Source organism: Ictalurus punctatus, chromosome 24, assembly GCF_001660625.3.
Source record: "Ictalurus punctatus breed USDA103 chromosome 24, Coco_2.0, whole genome shotgun sequence".
Classification (NCBI taxonomy): domain Eukaryota; kingdom Metazoa; phylum Chordata; class Actinopteri; order Siluriformes; family Ictaluridae; genus Ictalurus; species Ictalurus punctatus.
The window spans coordinates 1,930,221-1,940,492 of NC_030439.2; the positions used below are offsets into that span (position 1 = coordinate 1,930,221).

Here is a 10,272-nt window from a genome sequence, read left to right on the forward strand (position 1 = left end):
GAAGAGGGAAGATCTGGATGGGACTGAAGAGAGATTCTTCATCTCATCCGCGCGTGGAAGAATACACAATCCCTCCAATGACCTCCGACGGCTGCACATAAGGTAAGCTGACCATCACGATTCCTTTCACACACACTATGTACGGCGTCTGAGGGTAGATGTGTTTTATATGTATATAAATAAATAAACATCAAATTAATATACGGTTTCGACTTGCACTTTAGGTATGGCGTCAGACCATGGGTGACCAGCCAGAGAGCACGCCGGGCCTTCGAGACAGCCACCAAGAGTCTGACTGACACAGAAGTATCTGGTGGCTGACTACGTAACACATTCGACTGCTACAGCGGAGAAACATTACCGCGTGAAGCGGGCGGACAACGCAGTGAGGGCTAGTCAGCTCCTGGATTCGCTGGCTGGTCAGTCAACGTAAGCATGTTATATATTTGTCGACACAATTAATAATATCCACAATTTGTAAACAAATTATATCACACACACTTTGAACACTAGTCTTGTACTCTTCTCCTAAAAAATCATTTTTACATTTTTTTTATTTAGCATTGATCCTTCAGAAGGGGAATCCAGCCTGTAGCATTGCTCGCGGTGCTGCCCAGCAGAAAGCAGACACGACAGATCTGCAAACGGATCTTGAGTCAGCGTACGGCCGACTTGTCGAACAGCACCCGGTGACTCTGGGGGGTGAGGCGCCAGATAAGACTCTGCGTGCTGAAATCTCAGCTAGCTTTCAGCGGAAGCTGTATGAGCGATTGTTTGAAGGCCCAGATGAAACTGCACAAGCAGCATATTCACTGTATTCACAAGTATTTTTTGAAACTATATTTAAAGATATTTACCAAGTAACATGAAAGATTGTTAGTTAAGACTATACTTGACAACTTTGAACATGGCATGTTTTCTTGATGGCGCCCTTTGGCCCTCGTCTACCCAGTCAGGAACAGGTCAGCAAGTGGAGGACCAACATACCCAGTGCAGCCCAGTTCGTGAAGAATGGAAGCCCCCTGGATCCATGGACACAGCAATGGACGCTAAACAAAGCCGGACACGCACCAGGACACAAGTGAAAGGACTTATTGTGACAGAAGATGAAGGGCAAGGGCATTATTGCAACGTAAAGATTTCTGGCTGGCGAGGTGGTGTGTGACCATCACGGGCAGGTCATCACCGCCTCAGAGGGACACAGCGCTCACAGCACTGTAAGTGTGGAGGACGGTCTTCAGGTTTTTTTCGAGAACATGAATGGACAGGCTATGTGCATCTATCAAGACTCTAAAATCATGAATCATGCATCTAATATCTTTGTGCCCTGCGAGGGACTGGCACCCTGTCCAGCGTGTACCCTGCCTTGTGCCTGATGCTTCCTGGGATAGGCTCCAGGTTCCCCCGCAACCCTGAAAAGGAGTAAGCAGTTGAGGATGGATCTAATATCAGGTTTATAGTAGCACTTATCGAATATCGTAGCTACTATATTGTATCGAATATCATGAGTCTTAATTGGTCCCATTAGAGCACAGTGAAATTCTTTTCTTTGCCCCCCTTAAGGACCTTGCTCAAGGGTCCAACAGTTCCAGCTTGGCATTGCTGGGGCTTGAACCACCGACCTTCCCATCATAGCCTTAACCGCTATGCCACCAATGCCACATCGATAATAAACTTTGAGCACAGCTTGACAGTGTAAACTTAAATTCTTGTTATAAATTGTATTTATACACTCATGCACATACATTTTGTTTACAGAGGAGTATTTACACACATTCACACATTTGTAACCAAAGGAAGTCTAACCCCATTTCCTATAAAAGATTTTCTTTGAGCACCGTAATCAAACGCTTGTGTTTATTTGTGTTTCCTTCAGTGGATTTTCTCTGTATTTTGATCTTCAGAGTTCTTTATTGTACTCATGGTCTCATTTTGAAGGTTTGCTGAGCGCAACATTGTCCACTGCTTGCGGTGCAAGAAGCCGCAGAAGCATCTCGCTGGCCACCTGCTAGAGTGTGTATGAAAGACAGCACAGCAGAAGAAAGGCAAGCTGAGATCCAGAAGGCCAAGGTATCTTCCAGACGGTGGGTCTGCAGGAACAGGACCTGGGACTACCGCCAGCTTTGTTCTATCCTGCCCCACAGTCCGTGTGCTTCTTTACTGGTGGAAGAGTTTCAGAGGCGTGGGTTCTTTATCACCAACATGCCACAAGAGTCAGACATGGCTATGGACTCCGGTGATGCCGCCTCCTCACAACAGGGTTCGCCTTCTGATCAGAGGTAACTACAATAAGTAAAGTGTCCTATATTACAAATTCTGTATTATTACAAATGTTATCGTTCACTACTACAATGCTGAATACGGTCTTTAACGACATGTCTCCATTTTTTCTGTGTTCAAAATGGATATGATGAGTGTTCGCACACTGACACAGTACCAGGACATTTTGGAGGTAGCCAGGATCGACTTCCTGATAATCTTTCGGAAGCTGGTCTCAAGCACAGAGGTCCTCTCGACAGAGGAGACCGGCTATCGCCGCTACTGCACGGCACTTTTGGTGTCGCGTCACTTTCAGTGCCCGGCAGCTGCGCAAGGCCTGACCGTGAGTGCATTTATTAACGGTCTAAATGACTTTTCTCCTTTTAATATGCTGTGGTGGTTATTCGGAGATGTGGTCACTAACAAATTCTGCCTTTTCATTGTTTTTCGGGTGTCCGAGCGGGTCAACAGGAAGGAAGTTGACGACAGGGTGGTGATTGGCCTCGGCCGAGACGGAACGATGCAGCAGGCTGCCTGTTTTGCCTTTTAACTTTCCCCAACTTTCTTGTTATTTTAGTAACGAGGGGAGAAGTTGTTATTGCTTAAATGATGGTTTTGCTATTTGTAATTTACCTTCCAACCTAAAAGAAAAAATAAAAACAAAACACTGCTTGTAAACCTGTTGATTTCGTCCTTGTCATCTGATGCATATTGTTTTGCTCTCTTTTGCAGGAGTTGTTGAACCCAACCCTTGTCCAAGGGTGATATCGTGTGTGATGACCGTGGGAAGGTAATCACAGCGGCCCAGGGAAAAGTCATGATGCAGAATCTACAGGATGAAGCACCAGAGTACCTGTTTTTCTTCAGGACCGGGCAGAGGCATCTCCGCATCGACGCCCAGACTTTTCCCTGTGAATGCCACCCCTGTGCAGACACTGTGGGCAGAATACTGAAGCATTCATCCAAGCAAGCCGACCTGTGTTCTAAATAAAAACAGCTTTTTTTACTTAAATATACTTGCCTAAAAGGTTTTTTTTTGGTATCAGTATCCTGTCTTCCTGACCAATCATTAATAAAGTTTATCTATATATTACAGGGTAAACTTAAATTCTTGTTATAAATAGCTCTCTCTATCTATCTCTCTCTAGCTGTCTCTCACTCTCTCGCTCTAGTTCTCTCTCTGTCTAGCTCTCTCTGTCTATCTATCTATCTATCTAGCTCTCTCTATCTTAATATTTAAATAAGAATGTATATCGATAAGATAAAATTGTGTTGAAACTGCGTGTGTGCACGCTACAGGAGATCAATAAAGGTACGTCTTATCTGAATCGTGCTCTTTATAACTTTATTCAACTTCTGAGCTCCTGCGGTTTCTCTGCCTCAGTTACTTCACTCGAGTTTATAATCGCTTTCAACCAAACGCTCTGTTGAACTTTCTGCCATGTTTTCTCTGTAAGGTGGAAGCTATAGGGTCCTGTCTTTCAAAAAAAAAAAACAAAAAACTGTCTGTCCCAAATCAGGGCACTGTTTATAATTAACAACAATAGCCACCTAATAATGTTTTATCAGATTTCCTTCAGTCTTTGTGTCTTTGACAAACCCAGGCCTACAACCTTTCTCATTAGAGATCTGCAGTGTCCCGTACACATTCTGTGCACCAGCCACGTTGTTGAAGATCATTGCTGTCAGTGAAATTGCTAACATAAAGTTCTCTGGGATCACAGTGTTGCAGCAAAGTGACTACAGTATTCCGCCATCGAGCAATACAATTACACAAACCATGCCGTGTATTTTGGGGTGTGGGAGATGTTCCATACTGTTTATCTGCTGAGCAAACCCTATTTCTATTGGAGAGACCCTTCTGCTATTTGAGCAGAAATACCCCATGAGCCACACTGACTGCGTCTGCTCTTCCCCTGTCTCTTAGCCTGGGAACACAACTCTCATAGCACTGCTATACTAACAAGATTTAATGGATTATTGTCAGATCAAATAATACGACGGGCTCAGATTTAGTATATGAACAGTCTGGGAGCTCCTCTACTATACTGTGCTTATGGGATCTATAACTTCTGGAACATTTCACAACTGTGTCTGGTCCAAGCTGCACTGCAATCATCTGGCAGTTCCTCCACTTGGTGAACATTTTATACAGAATTGTTAGTGTCAGGTTCTTCCTGCACAGATGAAATGTTTTCTTCAGAAGTGTGCATCTGTGATACGCACAGCTGAGAGAGATCAGCGGTTGTAGGCAGCATTTTTCTGTAGATGTTGAACTGAGCTGCTAAACTGACCTGCGAGGTGAAACTGACCCAAAGGACAGAGCTGTAGTGCTGCATGAATGTGATGTGCTCTGGATGTTCCGGACAAACAAAAAGAGAAAAGAAAGGATTATATTTTCCAGCTGCAGTATTTCCAGAGGTGGGAAGTAACACTCTATATACAAAAACAATGTGATCTTAAGAGTAGGTTTAACTGGCCGTACTTATACTCTTACTCAAGTTCATTTTTAATTACAGAAATGTACCTTTACTTCTCTACACTCGGTGGCGTTCCTGCGTTATTGTTAAATAGTAATGAATGTATGTAGTTTTAATAATTAGTTTATATCTCGTATATTGAGGTCGCGGTTCTCGCCCTACGCTGCAGTGTCTGAATGCGCACGCAACAACCCTCACTTTTATAACGGCTCAGTCCTGGAAGATGATGACCGACGAAGCGAGCGCGTCGATGCACACGTATATTTATTCTTATTTGCTTCATTTATAATGTTAAATTACTTTAGTATACTTCTACCTCTCTGTGCTGCTGTAATATGTGGATTTCCCTCTGGGATTAATAAAGTGATCTATCTATCTATCTATAATCATGTGAAAAAACAAGTACACCCCATGGAAATGGTTTAAAAAATTTAAAAACACAAGCAGTGATAACCCTCTTCTCTAAACATTTAAAAAGCTGACATGGTAGTTATTGAAGATCTTATTAAAAACTGGGACAGAATCCTTTTCTCCAAAGGTCAGAGTATTGTGCACTGTGATGAATTCACTCTGTTTCAGGTCAGCAAGTCTAATGAGTGTGTTTGTAAACAGGTGGAAAAAAGGGAGGGAACACACAGCTGTAGTGTCAGGATGGCCGAGCGGTCAAAGGCGCCAGACTCAAGGTTCAGACCTTCTCCCTGGTTAAAGGAGGATTCTGGTCTCTAAATGGAGGCGTGGGTTCGAATCCCACTTCTGACAGGATTTTATTCCCTCTAAAAACCCCCCTGTGTGAATATTAAATGAATGAAGTTAGGATTCTAAAATGTATTTTGTACGTATGCAGTAAATTAAAGATGAAGACACTCAACACTGGAGAAGTTTAAATGAGAGGGAACTTATTTATATGTGAGGTTCTGTGCTGAGTGTAGTAGTAGTTCAGAATGTAGCTTTCAGATAAATGCTGATAAATACACACATTAAGAGGAGTTGTGGATCTCCTCAGGATGTCATTTGTGTTTTTGAGGGTTGGAGATGATTTAATTCTTGGATGATCTCTGTGGAAATATGGATGAATAACATGACACTTGAACAGAACGTGTGGTTAAATGACTCTAGAGAACGGTATTATTATAAAATTGTTGTTTTTAGCCCCTTTAATGTCTGACTCTCTCCCCACCACTCTCTCTTCCACATCCGCCCCACATTCTCACTGTGAACAAAGTGATTTCATTTCATTCTGAATCGCATTTTAAATTGTGAATCGGCACCTAATGCAGGATTAACGTACAGATCCATCTGATCTTTACACAAGCACAAACTGCTGGTGGAGGGAAACTTAGAGCTCAATTTGAATTCTCCTCCACTGCACAGTTTCACACAACACACACATCCAGCTAAACATTTCACCCAGGATTAACAGCATAGCGCTAACAATACAAATACAGTAAAGACACCAGTCTTCAAAGCCTCAGTTTATTTACAGTGATTTAAATTCAGGAATAAAATGTAATAATCTAACTCATAGAGATCTACATTTACACATCATTCTGTGGTTTATTTGTTTCTGGAAGCCCTGAACTGAACATTGTGGGGAAAATGTACTATGGACTTATTTGAACTTTATCACATTATTTTTATTTAATAATTCATTATTTCAACACAGTAGGTCATTATTTTCACTTTAAAAATTTCATTTAATAACTTGGAATTTCAAGATATATTAATATTCCAGATATTATCTTATTATTTTGAGTTTTCACATGATTTTGATGTAATTGTTAAGGTGAGTCGAAATAATAATATAACACTTCAAAATAAATTCCACAATGAAGTGTTCAGTAAAAACAGACTTTCACAGAGAACATGAATCTTTTCATCAGCAATATTTCATTAATGAATTGGAATAAAACAATATCAGCTCTAACTGATCTGATTCACTCTTACAGAGCACTGAAGTGGGAGGATCTTTACAGGAGATTTATTACAACTAACATTTATAAATGGCAGTAATTTATCAGTAAATGTGTGTGTGAAAGTGTGTATGTGTGTGTTAGTGAGAGGGTCAGAGAACGACAGCTTTCCTCTGTTCCAGTCCAGCTGCACTCTGATCCTCTGGAGATTCTGTGTTACTGAGAGGAGAGTGAATGACTGTGTTGTAGAACGTGTTCTATATTTACCACCATAATACCCCACACACCAGATTCCACTTCTGGAGAATATCTCTCCCTTCCTCTGAGCAGATTCTGTCATCACACCCACTAACCACCATGTACAGTCTCCTACTTCAACGTCCCAGCAGTGTGTCCCTGAGTTAAAGACCTCAGAGCCCAGGATACACCAACGATCATCAAATCTCTCTGGATTATCAGGAAGCTTCTGTTTCTCACCACTGCGTCTCACACTGGTCAGATCATCAGATACAATGAGTTTAGGGTGAGCAGTGTTGGGGTCCAGAGTTACAGGTGCTGAAAACACACACACACACACACACACACACACACACACACACACACACACACACACACATATTGGAGCTAAGATAACTTAAGCATTACGTTAGTATGGAACTAGCTAACATTAGCCTAATCCAAAGAAATGATAACTGTGATTACAATATTAATGAATAAACATATATAACCGGGTGTATTTAAATTACAAATGTAAACAATCTTTATAAGAATTGTAAATCTAAAACTTTTGTAATCCATTTTTACACTCGCGCTTCAACCACTGAACAGTCTGACGCATCAGAAGCCTTTCAAAATAAAAGTTCCCTTATATTACATTACATCAGTTCAAAAGGTGACCACATATGTGTGTAATAATAATAATAATAATAATAATAATAATAATAACAACAATTGCAAAACATTACACAAATGAAACATCACTATAAAGACCACTTTAATGTAATTAACAAAGGCAGAGAAACAGAAATAAAGAAAGAAAGAAAGGAAGGAAGATTCTTACTGTATTGGACCGCGTCCTGCATCTTCTCCCAGACTCTGAACTTCAGGTTGTCCAGATGTTTTGCCACATGGATCAGTGGTCCTGAAAGCTCCTCTGGATGCTGCAGTGTGCACTGAGCTCTGCAAAAACATTCAGGAGTCAGTGCTGCTGTGGGTTTGGAGTCAGAAACACAGAGAACGAGAGAGACAGGAAGCACATCACTCACCTTCTCACTGTGGCCTCGTAGTTCTGTAAAACAACAAAGCAAATATCAGTGGATCTGATTGACATTTTTACACCACTGAAATGTGACGTTTCTGATGATGGAAAGAAGTTTTACTTTCTCACAGTATAAACACTGACTAAATGATCCTCACTTGTAAGAACGAGACGTCTTCGGCTCTCATCTCCTCTTCTACGCCTCTGATTGTGTCTGAAAGAGATGATATGTCTCTGCTCAGCTTCTCAATCTTCTCCTTCATCGTCTGACTCTTCTGCTCCTCTTCCTCTCTCAGTGCAGCTATCCTGGCTGCCTCTTCATCTCGTAGAACCTGGTGAAGCTTCTCAAACTCCTCCTTAATCTGCCGCTCTGTGTGTTGGGCCTGAATCTGCAGTGAAGAGGAAATCAAATGAAATAGAACTGATTCTGCAGTGATGCAAAATATCGTTCTAATATCCAACCCATCTTATTGATTCTAACCTTTATATGTTCTGCAGTCTGACTCCAGTGCAGTTTACAGTCTTTAAAGATCTTCAGTTTCTCCTGTAGGGGCTTCAGAGCAGTTTTCAGCTCCTCCTGAAACAAATCAACACACTGCATGGAGACTCTGTGTTTAGTAATAGCTGTATTCTCTCTTACAAGCACTCATTAGAGCTTTTCAAATGCACCAAGTACAAAAGAAACAATGAAAAGTGTAGACTTATAGGATGTGGGTTTATTGGTGTACACTGCTTTAGTCTAACATGGAAGATCTGCTCCTGTTTATACAGGAGACACTTCAGATGCTGAAAATCTGAAGATGATGGAATAGAAGACTCACATTTGTTATTATTTACTAAATTTATCACAAGGCAATTATCATTTATTATTGAATTATTACACTGTGTTTATATTGAACCTGTAGATATTGATATGTAGAATAAACTCTTTTTTACATGTACCTTTTACAGGAAAGTTTTATTTCCCTTACGGTCTGTTAATGCCTCATCAATGGGGCAGAATTTATGGTTGGTGTGTATTTTTGAATCCCGACACACCCAACACACCGGCTGTTGATCATCCAGACAGAAGAGTTTGAGTTTCTCATGGTGCAGACTGCAGACTGTTTCAGACGCTGATGAAGATCTCTGACTTCTCTCCTGTAAGAAAGTCTCACACAGGTTCTTTAAGGCCAGACATATGGGAGGTTCCCCAATAGACGACTTCCCCCTACAAACAGGACATTCTCTGGATCCTTTGGTCTCCCAGAACTTCTGCAAACACACTTTACACACACTGTGACTGCAGCGCAGGAGAACAGGATCCGTGAAGATTTCACAGCACACAGGACAAGAGAAATCCTCCTCTGAAAACTTAGAAGCCATTTTATTCTGCTGCTGCTGTTGTTCTCTCCGGTCCGAATGTTCAGATTCACTTTCACTTTGATCAAAAGTAATCACACCCTGATTTCAGGTTTGTTTAAAGTTAATATACGACTTTGCAGGTCCAGTTAGTGATCACTTCCTTTCACAGAGCTGAAAATGAGACTCAGAATTCTCCATAAACCGAGAATAAAACTAAACTCACCAGAGCAGAACACTGCAAAAGGACTGCAGTCGTCTCGGACTCTGTACTTCCTTAATGGGAGGAGTTTTAGAGAGACAGGTATGACCTGTTCCACTCAACACTGACAGCAGAAACAGCAGATAAAGATCACTTCTGCTAATTCATCGTGTCGACCCAGTCAATGTTTATATCAAGAAATTTAGAAGAGATATTAATACAGAATGTTAACTGTGTAAACAGCCAGAGAGCATTTATTTAGGTTCTGAGCTCGTATGGAAAAGTCTATTCAAATTAATAACAATATATTGAAGTTTATTTCTGTTTACACTGGAAAGAAGTTTTGTTTGTAGTCCATACATGTAGTCTGTGTTCGATGATTTTCTTATTGAGATTCGACAATATCTTAAAACCATCTTTATGTCACAAAACAAACCTACTAACATATGCAAGACTTTTGATAGCACGTTCACCTCACACCTCCAGGGTTGAACATTTCACAGAATGTTCCCTATGGACTTGGCGATGCACTAGAAATCCATTAGGGTCTCCCCACACAGGTTCAAATCCTGCCGACTACGACTGAAATTTGACAAACTGTGAAGCATTTCCTAATCTGGGTATGTTTCTTTAAACAACAGGAGTCCCGTTACATCTGGCGTAAACCAAACACAGAATTCCACAAAAAGAACATCATACCTACAGTCAAGCATGGAGGTGGCACTTGTGGGGATGCTCTGCTGCTTCAGGGCCTCGGCAATAGTCAAGGAAAACATGAATTCTGCTCTCTATCAGAAAATCCTAAAGGAGAATCTCCAGTCT

General features: G+C 41.2%; 1 protein-coding gene, 1 long non-coding RNA gene, 1 other non-coding gene and 1 pseudogene across 4 annotated transcripts in view; 2 read left to right on the plus strand and 2 right to left on the minus strand.

Moving 5' to 3' along the window:
- Positions 1-10,053, minus strand: part of LOC128629044 (E3 ubiquitin-protein ligase TRIM35) — a 328,938-nt gene extending 318,885 nt beyond the window's left edge. The window contains exon 1 of the mRNA XM_053675142.1: positions 9,887-10,053. The gene's annotated coding sequence lies outside the window, so the exon portion shown is untranslated. The remainder of the gene's footprint in view (positions 1-9,886) is intronic.
- LOC108261124 (uncharacterized) lies at positions 6-2,279 on the plus strand. Of its 2 annotated transcripts, XR_008393362.1 has the most exons (4): positions 6-102; positions 225-429; positions 562-1,217; positions 1,939-2,279. It is a non-coding gene; the product is annotated as an uncharacterized LOC108261124 (long non-coding RNA). The 2 variants fall into 2 exon arrangements; XR_008393361.1 differs by having other exon boundaries at positions 562-2,279.
- trnal-caa (transfer RNA leucine (anticodon CAA)) lies at positions 5,385-5,498 on the plus strand. The gene is made up of 2 exons: positions 5,385-5,422; positions 5,453-5,498. It is a non-coding gene; the product is annotated as a tRNA-Leu (tRNA).
- LOC128629042 (E3 ubiquitin-protein ligase TRIM35-like) lies at positions 6,199-9,890 on the minus strand (annotated as a pseudogene).
- Positions 10,054-10,272: the final 219 nt, after the last annotated feature.